We start from the raw sequence: 17,211 nt of genomic DNA on the forward strand, positions 1-17,211 counted from the left end.
GTTTATCGACCAAGGTTAAGAGGAGATATAACCCCCAAACGTACTTTCTTTGCAGAAATAATGATTAAATTTAATACAAAAATCTACGGCAAAGATGATGCTTTAGGGACATTTGTAATATTTAAAAGAAAAGTGATAATCCAACACCTTTGAGGCTCCTTCCCAAAAGCTACTTTCCTATCTCCCAAAGCCTAGTCACCCGTTGCTTGTCACAAGGGTTACCTCTGGTAACGTTTGGCGTACATCTTATATACAGACTAACAAACAAATTAAAAGGTAACTATAACCACCTTTCCTAATCCCCTCTCACCATTCCTTATCTCATTATAACTTGGAATGAGAATGTAGGTTTTTTAACCGTCTTTTCTACGGTTAGCAAACTACAATTGGTTGTATGTAAACCACTCATGGCGTCAGTGGCGTATAGGTAAATTAACAGGTGGCTAAGCAAGCTTGAAATAAAATATCTAGCGTTAAGAGATATTTTAGTATAAAAACTATCAACATTTGCTCTGTAACCCAACCTCCGTAAGATCTTGCTCATCTAGTTAGCTGTCCATGAGGAACCTTCGTCAGCGATCTGGAGGGGCATCAGTTCTGAACAGAAAGAAATTTGAGAGCGCACCAGCTACGTTATAATGAGTGTCACTCATGGTCATTGTCAAGGTCCTTTTAACAGTGGCTTTTCCGAGAATGCTATTTCAACTTGGGTGGTGTAGTAATGTTTCCAGTAAGTACGCGCCCGCACACTCTGTGTATATATATATATATATATATATATATATATATATATATATATATATATATATATATAAACATATATATATACATACAGTATACTGTATATATATATACACATACATATGTGTATATATATACACATACATATGTATACATATAAACACACCCACACACACATGTATATATATATATGTGTGTGTGTAAAGGATGCATGTTCCATTTTTGCCGTGCAAACGCTTCGGGGCAGCTTCATCATGAGTCACAACAAGAGAAAATCAGGAAAGTAAAATCCACTTGTAACAACTTGAAACTCGGAACAAAATCAAATTAACGCCTTAATTATGAACACCGAGTGACGTGGGAAAGCTCACAAAGAACCGAGAGAGACTTCAGGCTCTGAACAGAACTCTGCGTAGAAGACTTGTGATTATTCAGTGATGGACCAGAGTTGCTCGACAGAGATTCAGGGATAAGGAAGTTGATTAATTGACAGTATAAATTATTCGGCGTCGCAGCCACAACGGTCTCACGACGCCGGAAGGATAGAGAGAGAGAGAGAGGTTAAAAAAAAATATTCATAGTAGCATGAGTCTTGAAATGGGGAAACGAATCCACAGTTAGGCCTATGTATGGGTACATATATATTTAGAAATGAATCTACACAGTGAGCTTGAAAAGTGGAATCGAAGAGATTCCCAAAAGCTTTCTCTCTCTCTCTCTCTCTCTCTCTCTCTCTCTCTCTCTCTCTCTCTCTCTCTCTCTATATATATATATATATATATATATATATATATATATATTTGTATCCACACATAATGTGGATTTGTCTCTCAAAAGAGAAGTTTGTATCGTTGGCTTTGTGTTACGATTTTCAAAGCTTATGAAGTAAGAGGTTTGAAGTCATGAGCATGGTCATTCATATTCAGGAAAGGCATGATTTCTCTCTCTCTCTCTCTCTCTCTGCACACACATATATGTACATATATATGATTTTTTGTGATACACGCATGACTTTTTATTCCGTAATATTACACCATAGATACCGTTCAATATCCATTTCACTATACCTCGGGAATAACTTACACTGCTAAGTGCTTCGTCAGCGGCAGCATTCGAACTGTTGCCCGGCTTGGAAACACACACACACACACACACACACACACACACACACACACACACACACACACATATATATATATATATATATATATATATATATATCTCACACCATACGCCTTTTTCCTTAGAGAGGTGGCAGCAGATAGTGTTTACCTGCCATATTTCATTAAGTTCTGCGAGTTGAGTTTGTTAGTATCATGCCCTTTTCCATCCTGAGTGGAACCGACCACAGTCGACTGACTTCCAGGTACTAACTTGCTGATAATGTCAACAGACGTTCAGCCTAACTTGACGGACTTTTCCTAAAGCGACACGTTCTAGATTGATTTATGAAAAGTGGCTCGAAAGCCAAGCACTGGGCCACTTTCAGTCATTCATCGCTTAAGACAATGACAAGAGGGAGTTGTTGGAGTGGCTGGACAGCAACATGGAAGAAAGAGAACACGAACGAAGGCAATGTAAATGGCTAATGTTAGCGCAGCTTGTAGGCTGAAAGGACGCCGCAAACCTTAAGTAATGCCTGCGGTGCACCTCGTGAGGTCATTTATTCTCCATCAAGATTCGTATCCAGTTATTTGTACATTTAAATCACTAACGGTATTACAGTCTCGTAGTTGTGAATTATTTTTGTAACGGAAAAGTTTACTGTCAATATGCATTCAGAGTGAATAAGCTTGAGTTTAATCAAGTCCTATGTACTGATTGAAATAAAGGGCAAATTGTGTCTAGAGTATGGAAAGGGTACGTGTACGTATAAGAGTGGCATGAATATTCAATGAATCCTTTTTGTAAACGGAAAGATTTAGATTATAGAATGATTTTTAATTACGTATGTAAATATGTGTGTGCAGGCGTCATTACTGAGTTGTACAGATGTCGGCTTATGTTTGCTAGGCCTATGACTCTATCCAGGCTTACCGGCCACCAGTCCACTCGGCATTAAATGATTACCAGCGTCTGTTAGGGTCTAGCGTGGGCCTATCAGCCGCACCCCAAAGGACTTGCTGATTAAACGGAAGGCTGTATCCTTCTGCACCTTCAACCATAATTTTTAGTTGTTATATATATATATATATATATATATATATATATATATATATATATATATATATATATATAGAGAGAGAGAGAGAGAGGGGCGCGGGGGTGTCAGTGTTAGAAAATGTGTGGACGTATGGAGGGATTCTTATGCCATCCCTCCTTATGGAAGTGAAGTGCTGACGTTGAATGTCAAAGAATTAAAAAAAAAGGTGGAAGCGTTAAACATGAATTATATACTAACAAAAATAGAAGAAAGCAAAATAAAATAAAATGCTTAGATTTAGTGATGACAGAGTAAAGGACGGTAAGCAAGTGAAGGTGACGGATCCGTCTTACATGGCTTGCTCACGTGGAGGGAATGATGAAAAGGGTGTAAAATAAGGAAGTTTTTGGAGGCGGGAAAAGAAGGAAACCGAAAATGTATGGCTAAATAAAGTGAATGGTGTGATGGAGGAGAAAGTCAAATTGTTGGTGAGTCTAGTGTGCAGATCAATTAATAGGCTGATACTGTGAGCAGAACCACACATGCTAGTTAAGAGTTGAGTATTTCGCTCCGCTCACTATCCTTCTTCATAGCACAGTACTACTAAGTGGTAACCTCACTCCTACTAGAATCCACTGGTTCCCCACCAATTTCTCACCTGGATGGAATATTTGCAGTGATAAGCTTATCCGAAAAGTATGAGGTAAACTCTCTCTCTCAGGTTTTTCTTACCAACGTTGTTTTACTCCTTTTGGAAAGGATACTGCCTAACTATAATTATCGTTTAATTATTGTCTTACAAAATTTCTCGCTAAGTATGGGTATTAACCCCGGTATGTATCCACCTGCTCCGAGGTGCCAGTACTAAACATGGCGGAAGCTCCTTGGGACGCCGTGTTTAGTACTAGCCCCTCGGGGATCAAAGTATTATATGTACCCATTTTTATATTGTGTGGTCGACAAATATTATTTTAAAATAAACGGTATCTTCGTGCGGCCGAGCTGAACGTCAAAGAGTGTTGCTGCTTGTCATGCAGGTTCATGCAGTTATGACCGGTTCTGACTGCTTTGTTTACTGGGTGGAATCACAACCCCGTTATTTATTGGACATACCATGTATGCATACAAAGTATGTGTATATATATAAAATTGGTTTAACATCCATATAAATATATATAATTGATTTAACATCCATATCAGCGAATCAAATCCCTCAACACGCAGTGCTCTTTCATCCGTTTGTGTGTGTGTGCGCGCGCGCGAGCGAGCGTTTGTTTGGTTGTTTCCCCGCGATCGCGCGCTGATATGCGTACTTTAATTCGTGTATAACTCGACGAACTAACTGACAGTAGTACAGTGACTTGGTTTTCACATTCCAGTATTAGCACATTTTACAGTTAAGGTTGCATTTTAATTGCTTTGATGTCAAGTGAAGTTAACCAATACACAATGGTGATTTTTTTTATCATTCAAAACAAAGGTGTTCGAACAAAATGCCAACACAGCGTCACTGACGTTTCATTGTGTCAAGTGGTGTAAAACTTAGACTACAAGCAACGTGATTCTGTTTTCTTCCCTTTCATTATGACTGTGAACAACGAATTCAAAGTGGGGCATAATGCGTAAACTGGAGCTATTTGCGCGAATATATGTGAGCCATTTTTATCGAATTTTATAACTGCCGGATGGGGAGAGGAGTGTGACTGACGTTCCACTTTCACCAGATACACGCGTTTGTGAGCCTGTTGTTTTGACCTAATAACCCCCGACCTTGCGTGCGCGCTGCAAAATGACCAGCAAAATCCTTTGTAACATTAAATGGTTATCATCACCAATCATGCCATATCTGTCCCTTGTTCCCATTTCTCATGGTTAAAACGGGGCGCGCATGCGTGCCTTCCCTCCCCCTCGCTGGCTGGATCAACAAGTCGCCGGGAGCGGCTCCCCCCAGTGTTGATTATGAAGGGTGAGAGACAGGATGTGGCTGCTCTGTCACCTTGGGGTCAAAAAAATGATTTCGAGCGCTCTTTGTTCTGTTGCCTAGGATGTTGTTATAGATTGCGACCAGGTTACGCGAACCAGGATTGGTCATTGTTTTGAAGAGAAAACCACCGTCAGATGGTTCAGAGTCGGGAGCATCCCGACGAAGCTGTGAGAAAAGACTTCAATGCCCGGATGAAAGCTTTTTATACCCGCTTCCATTTGTAAATATCACTTCTAAAGAACGAAAAGTGAGAAAATAAACACTTTCGGCCTTTTACGCCATGGGAGACTCTACGTTTTTCCTTACTGAAGCAATTTTTCGCAAAAAGGTAAGTGCCTGAAAGATTTTCGCTGGAACGGTTTCTAACCTACGGTAGGCAACGGTAACCGGTTGTATAGAACTGAAGTGCATAACCGTTTTCCGTCTGGTTACAGACCGGTTCGTATGCTTATGCTGAGAGAGTATCACGGAATTCGTAATTGTCGAAATATATTTAAAAAAATTAGGATTTTTACTTAGGATTGTTGTACAACCGGCAAGACTACAGTTACAGGTCTAGTTTATACCAGTGGAAAGTGTTAGCTGGATAGGATCGTAATAAATCAACTAAGTTAATAATTGTCAGATGAAAGCTAATCATAATTAAAGTCTGCATTGTAAATTCCTTCTTAAATAAAAGCGATAATACAGATGCGTCGGTTCATCTAATGGTTCTGTTAGGCCTATAATCTTCCCATACCACCATTTTCTCTGTGGCCTTTACCCTTATGTGTCTCTTATATCCATTTTCTCTTTTTTTCCCACTTTCCATCTCGCTTTCTCTTTCCTTCCATCGATAGCACTCCAAAAAAGTCTGTGATTGACGTTTACATTTGGCATTACAGTGGGAGCGTTTAAAGTGCTCGATGGGCTTCTAATTAGGTGTTTTTGTAAAGGTTTTGATTGTGAAGATTGGTAAATGGTGTTGCAAATGTTCAAGTGTGTCCGAAACACTACCTACACCTTCCTAATGTCAAACGCCAACCGGGTATTTTTTTTATTGCTCTAGAATTTTCAGTGGCTATGGTTGTGCTTAAAACAATTTCCATGTTAGTATTTGGGAGCACAGGTTACACATATCGCTGCAGTCTGTTCACGACACCACTGCAGTAGATTTAAATGGGTTCTGTCAACATCATGTAGTTTTGAATTAGTTTAAAAATGTTTAGCTGTCAAGAGCAGAAAATTAATATTTTACTAGGCTGCCTCCACATCACACACATTGGATTATCAAGCGGAGCGCTTGTACGTGTCGACACAATTACAGAGCATATCTTACCTGAAAACTAGGCTTAATTAAAGGTGACAGCAGCAACATCACGGCGTAGCGGAGACGGTCTAGGTTTAAACCGTATGTTGTATAATTTAAGGTAGTCTTATGGCTTACAAGAAAGACTGGCCAGGACAAGTAGTCTCGTTGACAATGCACTAACATAGTCTAGGTTCTCTAGTGTGTTGTGAAGTGGATTACGGAGTCCACGGGTCCACACCAGGCTTCTTCTACTCCCTGTCACACCTTACTACATTTACGGGCCGACTTAGGACAAGGGTCTGCTGTGGCTTGGGAATAACTGAATGTAAATGAAGTAGGTTAAGAAGTATCCGTTCGGCACTCAAGTAATCTGTACATTTCATGATTTCAAGCAGTTGTGTTAACATTTACACTTGGAGTATGATGCTCATTTCCAGGAGTTTTATTGTAAGAGAAATTATGTGTGACTTTATTTCCCGTTTTTAAGAAATCTGATTTAACTCGGTAACAAGATTTATGCAGGTCTAAGTTGTGTGTGACCTTATTTTCCCGTTTTAAAGAAATCTTATGTAACCGGTGTTACGAACAGCTCAGTAACGTAATTCATGCAGGTCTCTCTCTCTCTCTCTCTCTCTCTCTCTCTCTCTCTCTCTTCTCTCTCTCTCTCTCTCGCTTAGAAATATTGATTTTTCGTAGCACCCTTTGGCAGTCTGTGTTTACACACTTGTTTATCGGTATTCGTATCGGCGATATGCTTATGATTTCTCATCCGTAGGTCTAGCTTATTATGAATGTGAAGCAAATGGTCCTTGAAAACTCATTAAGCAGGAGTAAACACTTGAAGGAGTATACCTATTTTCAAGTTATTCTCCGGCTGGCTCCACTGTGGTTATATTGTCTTCTGACTTCGTTTATTTCGTATTTTTCTTGATTTCCATTGGGCCTTTCCATTGAGTACACTAATTGTTGAATAGGCCTAATCGTGCTTTAAGGGGATAACTCAAATACGACGTTGATATGTATATATTTATGTATATATAATACATTATATATATACATATACTGTATGTGTGTGTGTGTTTTTGATTTTAGTTCATAATCAGAATTTTAAACACACGCACGCACACAGACGCATATATATCATATATATAGTTTTTTATATTAATTCATAATCAGAACATTAAACATAAATAAACTTCGTTTATCCTTGTCCATATAAATTTGTTTTTTAGTTAATTTTTTACAAGGCCTAATGCAGGCTAACGCCTAAGATTAATCATTGGCGCCTTTCATTGTAGCCCTCTGTATCCTTTTAATTTTCTCAAACGCCGCAGTTGCTCCGTTATTTGGTGGTGTATAGGGTGGCTCTATTCTTTCGAGTATGCTATGCGTAAATTAATTGGAGTACCTGTGATGTGTCTTGTGGCGGCGAGGTAATTTCATATGCCACATAGGCCTATGGGTGCCGCACGGTAGGTGGTCACCTTGTAATTAGTGTTGAAAAGATTTGGCAGTACCGCAACTTTTGCATTGTTCCCTTTAGTGTTCCAGGGTTGGAGTTCACTTGCTTGAAGGTATACATACATACACATTATATATACATATATATGTATATGCATGATTTTTTGCAACATACAAAGCATTCATTTTTGGGAAAGCTGCTGGCTAATCAGGTTCATGATATTTGGGTGATCACATTCCATGCAATCCTGCTAGAATCCATTTTTTCAATGAAATTTTACATTCCAGTTTATTAAAGTATTTTTTACGTTTTAAATACATGCAATTCGTACAAAATATTTACGGATTAGTCTGTATAAGGTGTCAATGTTACAGCATCGTGATAGTACATTCGTATTTTGAAAATTGTAATTTACATTCATCCATACTTATTTTTTCACTTACATCTTGATTATACTCTTTGTGTAGATTCCAAGAACATGCTCAGCAATAGAAACGGAAGTAGTTTCTTTGTTTATATATGTAAACATGGGGTATTTCAGTCTCAGCTATTAAATTATAACTTCTGATTATGAGTTAAAAGCTAGTGCCCCAAAGGTGATTTTGTGTTGTCATTGTAATCCTATTTTGGGTAAACCATTGCCAACGTTGGTTGATATGCTTCTTTATAAGGTATGGAATTTACTCACTTTATTCTACGGGATTTCTCTTTAGGCTAAGTATTTTTGCCAGATCGCTGGCCACATGGTAGTCGTTTTGGGGAGAGAGAGAGAGAGAAAAAAAGAGCATGATGAATGAGGGAGCCTTGCTGATTAACTGATTTATGGATACTAAAACTGGCGTCACAATATCTAGGTTGTTGACACTGCAATAAAATTAAATAAGAAACAAAATAAAATTTAAAAGGAGCGTCATAAAGGAAAAATGTCACTATATATATATATATATATATATATATATATATATATATATATATATATATATATATATTGTGTGTGTGTCTGTGTCTATATATACATACTGTACTTGCATATACACATACTGCACTTTTAAGGAAGCGTCGCATAAAGCTAAAAATATGAAGACCTTCATATAATCATTTTACAACAAACGGCGAACGACAAGTCTTGGACACACCCCTAATCATAAAGGAAATTGTGCCAGAAGCATAAGCATTTTCAGTTTAACAAAATAGTAAGGTTTGAAGTCGAATTATATATACACAGGGACAAGTGTTTTTTGGGTCAACCGTGAGACCAGAACTCTGGTTAAATTGGCCAGTTATACCATAATATGGCTCGACTCCAGCTGCTTAGTGAATTCGCAAGGAAAAGACAAAAAGCCACCCCTAAGTGTCATCGTATCCTGGGAACTATTATTTACGATACGGCACTGTCGAATTCCCGGTAGGTTAAGCCGTTAAATGAGATGCTATGAGTTGTAGATGGGCTGGTGATGTGGTAATGGATATGTAAACACAGCAGTAAACAAGAGATCTTGTTTGATATCAAGTTTGTTTATTTTTAATGATAGGATAGTCTGTTAGGTATGTTATGCGGTTCGGTTTAGCGGCCAGAAATCCTGTGCGAAAATTCACGCTGCTTGAATGGTATAAGATATAACAAAAAATAAAATAGTGATACTGGTATTAAGTTCGTTGGCAGATACGATTATTGGCGTTGGTCGAATCCAGAAGCCGTGGGATAAGGTACGTTCAGTTTAACTTCAGTGGAGTAGTCACAGTCGATAGTCAGTCCTACAGAGGTAGTTGAATAGTGCTGTTGACGTTTCGCTCGGTAACACCAAAGGTGACGGCGACAGTGGTTTGCTGGTAGGAATTCCAGGTGCTTCTTTGCTAGGTACGTAAGCTAGTTAGGGTTGCCATGTTTACTCTGCTACTACATTGGTCATGCTTTTTCTTTTTTATTTTCAGTAGCCCACTTCGTTATATTACGCGTTCGGACAGAAGGGCAACATCATGTATCGTTCGTGGAACAGTTTTGTACAGCGAATCAATTGCTGCCGCTTAAACTGCTTTGAACTCGGCCTCCAGTTAATGGAATGTTAGACGCATTGTCACTGAATTGGTTGTACATTTCGGATACGTTGTGTGGTGTGTGTATATATGTGTGTGTGTGTATATATATATATATATATATATATATATATATATATATATATATATATATATATATATATATATATAAGACAAAATCACGAAGGAAAAGAAACAGTGGAGCGCTGCAAGCCCTTTCGATTTATAGCCCTTTACCAGCAGTCTGTTCAGTAAAGGACTAGAAGTCGAAAGGCCTTGCAGCACTCCATTGTTTCTCTTTCCTTCGTGGATTTTGTCTTTATATATTCATCACGTTCCATATTCTCGTGATTCGGTTGTACACACACACACACACACACACACACACACACACACACATATATATATATATATATTATATATATATATATATATATATATATATATATTAGATATATAAATATTGTAATTCAGTTATGATATATAACGTAGTTGAATAGTTTTTGTACCCAGAACAACATTGCATTTGATTATGGAAGGATGTCTTCAGGTTTCAAGTACGGTCTGTTATAATATTGCCGAGGAACGGTAATATCAAGTTAGTTTAGTAATACTGTAAGTTTAAGAGAGGGATTGAGGTGCGATTTTTTTACTTGAGTTTTATTTTGAAGCTCATGTCGAATTAGGTACAGATGCTGAAATTAGTAACTGAAGTAGATATGATTCGTTTATAGCGTATTAGTGTGTTCGTATAATTGTTTTTTTTTATTCATTGCAAGATTGTAGAATTCGCATGTGAATCACTAATCCTATTTAGCTCCAAGATTAATATTTGGTTTCATTTAACAGTTCGACTGACTTGCAAATTCTTGCGGTGATCAGACAACTCGGCTCATCAAAGTCTGCTCATCAAAGTTTCATGTTCATAACGAATATAAGTAACTTTTCTTTGGAATGAAACGTGTAACCTTACTAGGCGTCTGTCTATGGTACTTATTCAACTGTCATAAAAAACAAATAGCTATATCGGGGATGCATATTCTGATTATATAACTTTATTAGATTAAGGGTACGTCCACATTACAGTCAAATACTTCCATTTCATAAACACGTCGCCACTTGGTCGCACACATATCAAAAACAGGCTGAATACAAGTCAACAATTTACTGGTAGTTCTAACCCGTGCTTCATACGGCTATCACGCGTTTGACAAAGGTTCGTTGCCTTGTTTTCAGCCTGTTTTTGGTATGTGTACGATAAGTTGTCGATGTGTATTTAAGACATGTTTCACTGTAGTATGGACGGACCATATACGCACAATAGCTTTTAGATATCGTCACTTAGTCTCTGAAGATTCCATCAGAAGTCCAGTTTATGTATTCAGGGTCAAGTTGCAATACGTGTCTCCTCATTCAGTTTGGTATCGCACTTCACGCAGGAAGGAAATACACATCCATCACGTTTTCGAAGCTGGTAAACATAAGTCTATAGTGTTATGTGTGTGTGTGTGTGTGTGTGTGTAGTCTTTTAAATTTCCAGTTAAGAGTAAAGATGATAAAATCCAAGAAGTCAAGTATTTTATCGTTAAACTTCCTGTATCTTACAAATCGTATGTTAGATTTTCCAGCAGAGTATGTAAAAAAAATAATGTGTCGTGTTCATTGGTTAAGTTAAGTATACCTTAGTTTTACCAGACCACTGAGCTGATCAATAGAGAAACAAATAGACAAAATATAGGTCACGAAATAATGCCTGGGCGAAAAGAATATAGTCTCGGATTAACTACTTTTTGACAGTCATATAAATGACGGTATTAAAACTTTTGGTGGGAAAGTGTGCACACACAAGGGAATAGGCGTTCGTCTCGTAGCCACTGGAGCGAAACTCGCAGAAACTTTACGTATTAGTAGTGTTTTAGGTCACTGTTATTATTATTATTATTATTATTATTATTATTATTATTATTATTATTATTATTATTATTATTATTGGCGAAGAAATCCACGGTGGTGTAAATGTAAATGTATACATATTTCTAATATGTATTTACATTTACACCACTGGTGTTCTTCACCATTTTAGTGACTCATGCTATTTTGAGATTTTTATGAATGATGATGATGATGATGATTATTATTATTGGTGAAGAAATCCACAGTGGTGTAAATGTACTATGTGTACTTCTAATATATGTTTACATTTACACTGGATTTCTTCTCTATTTTAGTGACTCATGCTATTATTATTATTGTTATTATTATTATTATTATTATTATTATTATTATTATTATTATTATTCAAACAAAGGTTCGTGTGAAAATGCGAAGTTTGCAAAGCAGATAGAATAGACTACCCATGTGTGAGAAAGGAGAGGAGAAAAGAAAATTACATAAATAATGATAAATCAGTAGATAAATGAATATATGTTTTGTATTTAAAGCTGAGTATTTAAGTGTGTACTAATGGTTTTTTCTTCGTCACAAAGGTTATAATTCATTGCTATGTGGTTATTATTAGGGACGAAAAAAGTCAAGCAAAATTTTGTTATCTCAAAGTCATACCGGCCTAAATTAAATAAGAGTTTCATCTTTAATGGCAGTGTAGAGAGAAATAATCGAAAAGATGATGCTAGCGTAACGCATTCTGCTTTTCCAAGTAGATAACGCAGGGGAGACTGCTTAAATGTTATTTTGATATTTGTAGAATATTATTATATTTTCGTTACATGTGGGACTTGCGAGTAAATCACAGACGCCCCTCCCCCCTTTAAGGATGCAAACCTGCTGATGCTTTATGTGAGGTACAATCAACATCTTAGTTTTGGGTAGTCTAGATGTTATCGCTGATATGGTAATAGTTTGGAGTGGTACTTTTATATTCCATCAGGTTTTCTTGCTATAGAAGCCAGCCTACTCAGTGACGTTTTTTTTTTTAGTGAATTCGTAATATAGAACTACCTTCTTTATGCCTCATTTAAAGGTAGCGACGGTCAGTAGAATCTTATGCATTGTTTTTGGCTGTTACCATTATATGGTTTTGTTTTTATCGTTGCTGTTTGTGTAGGTTTACTTCTTTTACATTACCTTTTAGTTTTACTTCTTTTATATCACCTTTTAGTTGCCCTATATGCTTTAGCCCGATAAATCCTAGAGGCTTTCACAAACTTTGATGTCACATCTCGTCTTTGAGCTGTTCTCATCTTTCGTACGAAGGAAGTGGGGTGAGTTTGTGCCCACATGTATCCTTCGTAATTCAGTTCAGATTTCAGAACAAGGGTTGATAGAGCAGATGTGATCCTTATTGATAATTATTTCATTGATATGATTTCCATTACTTCAGAGTTTTTCTGTATTGTCTTAGGTTTGCCATTCTTAATTGTCACCGATAACTTTATCTATCTCCCCTCATTGTCAGAATGGTCTCAAGGTTGATTATTGCAAGCTGCCGATGATCCTCTCTCTCTCTCTCTCTCTCTCTCTCTCTCTCTCTCTCTCTCTCTCTCTCTCTCTCTCTCTCTCTCTCTCTCTTAACCCCAAAATATATTCTTTTCCTTTATTGCTACTGTATGATTATTGCAAGCTGCCGATGATTCTCTCTCTCTCTCTCTCCCCCAACACCAGAATATGTTCCTTGCTTTTATTGTTACTGTATGATTATTGCAAGCTGCCGATGATTCTCTCTCTCTCTCTCTCTCTCCCCCTCAACACCAGAATATGTTTCTTGCTTTTATTGTTACTGTATGGTTATTGCAAGCTGCCGATGATTTCTCTCTCTCTCTCTCTCAACACCAAAATATGTTCTTTGCCTTTATCGTTACTGCGATTATTGCAAGCTGCCGATGATTTCTCTCTCTCTCTCTCTCTCTCTCTCTCAACCCCAAAATATGTTCCTTGCCTTTATCGTTGCTGTGGTCACCTTAATTTTGGGCGAACGTTCGGCAGCGCTCTAAATACTCCGGGGACAGCGGCTTACTGGTGCCTAGAAAGGCGGAGGGAGAAACCACTCTGGTTAATGACCAGTCACTTTTGTTCAGAACAGTTAACAGTTCTTCTAATCACTCACTTCCTGGATGAATTATTTGACAGAGTGGACCGTTGGCACTGGATGAAGTTGACCCCACAGTGCCACAGTCTTGCGTTTTATTATGCCTTTTATTCTCCCTCTACTTTCTCAAAGTGCATGATTTTCATGCAGAACAAGTAAAAAAATGCGCCGAAGAAACTCGGCGCAATCGAGTTTTCTGTACGGCCGCTACAGCGTATGATCAAGGCCACCGAAAAAAGATCTATCTTTCGGTGTTCTCGTATAATGCTGTATGAGCCGCAGCCCATGAAACTTTAGCCACAGCCAAGTAGTGGCCTATCCAATATCGTCGCCAGACGCACGATTATGGCTAACTTTAACTTTAAATATAATAAAAACTACTGAGGCTAGAGGGCTGCAATTTGGTATGTTTGATGATTGGAGGGTGGATGATCAACATACCAATTTGCAGCCCTCTAGCCTCAGTAGTTTTTAAGTTCTGAGGGCGGATAGAAAAAGTGCGAACGGACAGGGAAAGCTATCTCAATAGCTTTCTTTTACAGAAAACTAAAAATGGACTAAACTCATTTTTACTTTTTTTTTGTACTGTCTTTTTTTATTGTTTTGTTATTTTGCTGTCATTTATGATAATAAAAGCCGGTAGAATTTCGAAGTATGATTATTTTCTGTTCGACTACTCTCTTTCATTTCGACTAGGCTCTTTCATTGGAATGGTGTGCTGAGTGTCTTGTGACTGTCATTTTAATCAGTCATTCATAATTTTGTGTGTGTGTGTGTGTGTGTGTGAGCGTGTGCGTGTAAATGGAAAGAGGGTGTACATCGGTAGAACTTTGTGTTTATATACAGGAGCGAGGAATTTATTGGCAATGTAACTCTTGTCAAAAGTTTTCATTTTTTCTTTTACTATAGAATGAATGTGTAGATTTTCATTGTTTATTCCAATTACGTTTAATGTGTTTACACTGTTGGATGTATATGAAATGTATATAAATTGCCTTGTATGATCTGGTGTTAATTTTTGTACTCTCTACTTCCTTTCTTTTACGTGGTAGTGTGTTATATATATATATATATATATATATATATATATATATATATATATATATATATATATATATATATATATATATATATATATATATGTATATATATATATATATATATATATATATATATATATATATATATATATATATTGCTCTCTATATATAGCTATGTGTGTGTGTGTGTGTGTGTGCATATATGTGCGTATGTATGTATGTGTTTGTGTCTGTGACTGTGTATGAAATGTAAGCATGTAAGTTTGCTTGTAAAGCATGATTTACTTGTGGGTCACAAAAATGGTTATATTTTGTTTTTTCATAAAGAATATCACCTCCACCCATTATTTTTTTTTTATGATTTAATGCGCTCGTAAACCTTGCCGAAAGAGTGTCTGAAAAAGGCATCATGACTTTCTCTACCTTTCTTCCTTGCACTCTTTCTTGCTATTATATTTTTTGGGACGATTGGACTGACCTACTGCCGGTTATGGCGAGCGGCGGCGGCACCTGATCCCAACAAAGGTGTTTTTGTGTGTGTGTGTGTGTAATTTTTGTTTCAAGTTTAGCATCGAACTCGTTTAGGCTGTCTCTGTTCCACAATAGAAACATCAGATAATGCAGCCTGCTGGCGAGAGACACAGCCTAATGTGAATCATTAGAACCTTAGTAGTTTAGCTTATTGAACGCTGGTTGATACACCAGGAATTGTCCGGTAGAAAGTAATGGCATAAAAAAATTCTTTTGTTTCAAAACGTCGAGTCTTTGTTTCTCTTCGCTGTACAACACGTTGTCTTTGTTTCTGTCCTTTGTTACTCTGTTTTGATTTTGTGTTGTTGACTTTTGTCGTTCCGATGGGACCTACTTTGAGCTTCGTTTATGCGGTCACGGTCACAGGTTAGCTCATCAGGTGCCTTTCTTTGATCCCTTCGCTTGTGCCTTCGCTGGGCTTTGAGAGTAAGTGATTGTCCGTCTGTAATGTCGCAAAGAAAAAGGCAGTCTGTCTGGTAATTCTGAGAAAGCAAGTCCGCTCCTTTTGGAACCGCGTAGAAGCTGTCAGATATTGCATAATGCTTGATTCCCCCCACCGAATCACAAAGGCCCTTTACTAATGTCCTCTTTTTATTCTCTGATTGTGTTGAATAAACTACATGTTCAAAGGCTGGGTCAGTTGACCGAATTCTCATCTTTCGTGTTTCTTACGTCTGCCATGATTGTCGGCTTCTCAAAAATCGATTCTGGGGTGATTAGTGTTTATTGGAAATTTCGTGTGATTGTTCATCGTATACTGAAGGCTTTAAAATTATCCTAGTCTGCTGAATTCACACAGATCCTTGTTTTATTTTAGTTTAACTATGTGAATTAAGTCTTATATTTGTACCAAATGAAAATACTTTAAGGTTTTAAGTCTTCTCATTCCCAAGCTTGAAACCCCCCCCTTTTTTTTTATTGTGGTATATATTTTGTAGGGTTACAAAACAGGGTAATGAGGTGTGTCCTCTGTATTGACTATAATGAGTGACGTGTGTTTTAGCCTTATATTATATATATATATATATATATATATATATATATATATATATATTTTTTTTTAGTTTGATTTATTTTAGTGCTTGTTGATCACTTCCATCCAGTCATCATTATAGGAAATTTACCTCATAGCAGTGTGCAAGGTCATACCATGGGCCCCGCCCCAATCCTCTCTCTCTCTCTCTCTCTCTCTCTCTCTCTCTCTCTCTCTCTCTCTCTCTCTCTCTCTCTCTCTCTCATATACGTAGAAGCCCAGCATGAACGTCGGAACCGCGCTTGAGTTCGATATTTAGTCATGGAAAAATGTCTAAATGCATTTTATATATCCAGAAGTTTTCTAAAGGCCCCCAGAAACTTTTGAAATGAAAAGGCACCCACTTCAAAGACTCTCTCTCTCTCTCTCTCTCTCTCTCTCTCTCTCTCTCTCTCTCTCTCTCTCTCTCTGCCAACTCGCACTCGCTCATTAAAAACGTGTTAACGACTTTTCAGTAGCGCCGAAATAAGAGGAAACGGTTCATTATCTCCTAGTGTGAAACTTGGTCGTTTACCTTGAGAAGTTTCCAAATCCCATATTTTTTATGTATGTATATACATAAATATATATGCGTATATATATGTATTTATATGTATATATATGTATGTAAATAATGTGTGCTTTTTTGCGTGTGTGTATTTATGTATGTATGCAATATATATATATATATATATATATATATATATATATATATATATATATATATATATATATATATATATATATATATATATTGCCCTCATATCAGTGGTGGTCTTCATAAACTCATCTTGACAATCAAATATGACATTTCCAGTAAAAGTCCCGGTTCACTTCATCTCCGTCATAAGGTCGCTTTCTTCTGCTTATTCTACACATATCGTTTTAGGCATTACTCCCAAGTTCTTACGTGTTTACGCTCTACACT

At 37.2% G+C, this 17,211-nt stretch overlaps 1 protein-coding gene across 1 annotated transcript in view; it reads left to right on the plus strand.

Annotated features, from left to right (window-relative positions):
* Nucleotides 1–4,496: 4,496 nt before the first annotated feature.
* The window catches only part of LOC136846650 (glutamate receptor ionotropic, NMDA 2B-like), a 936,318-nt gene continuing 923,603 nt past the window's right edge, over nucleotides 4,497–17,211 (plus strand). The window contains exon 1 of the mRNA XM_067117625.1: nucleotides 4,497–5,196. The gene's annotated coding sequence lies outside the window, so the exon portion shown is untranslated. The remainder of the gene's footprint in view (nucleotides 5,197–17,211) is intronic.

The sequence above is a fragment of the Macrobrachium rosenbergii genome, chromosome 15, assembly GCF_040412425.1.
Source record: "Macrobrachium rosenbergii isolate ZJJX-2024 chromosome 15, ASM4041242v1, whole genome shotgun sequence".
In the NCBI taxonomy this organism is placed as follows: Eukaryota; Metazoa; Arthropoda; class Malacostraca; order Decapoda; family Palaemonidae; genus Macrobrachium; species Macrobrachium rosenbergii.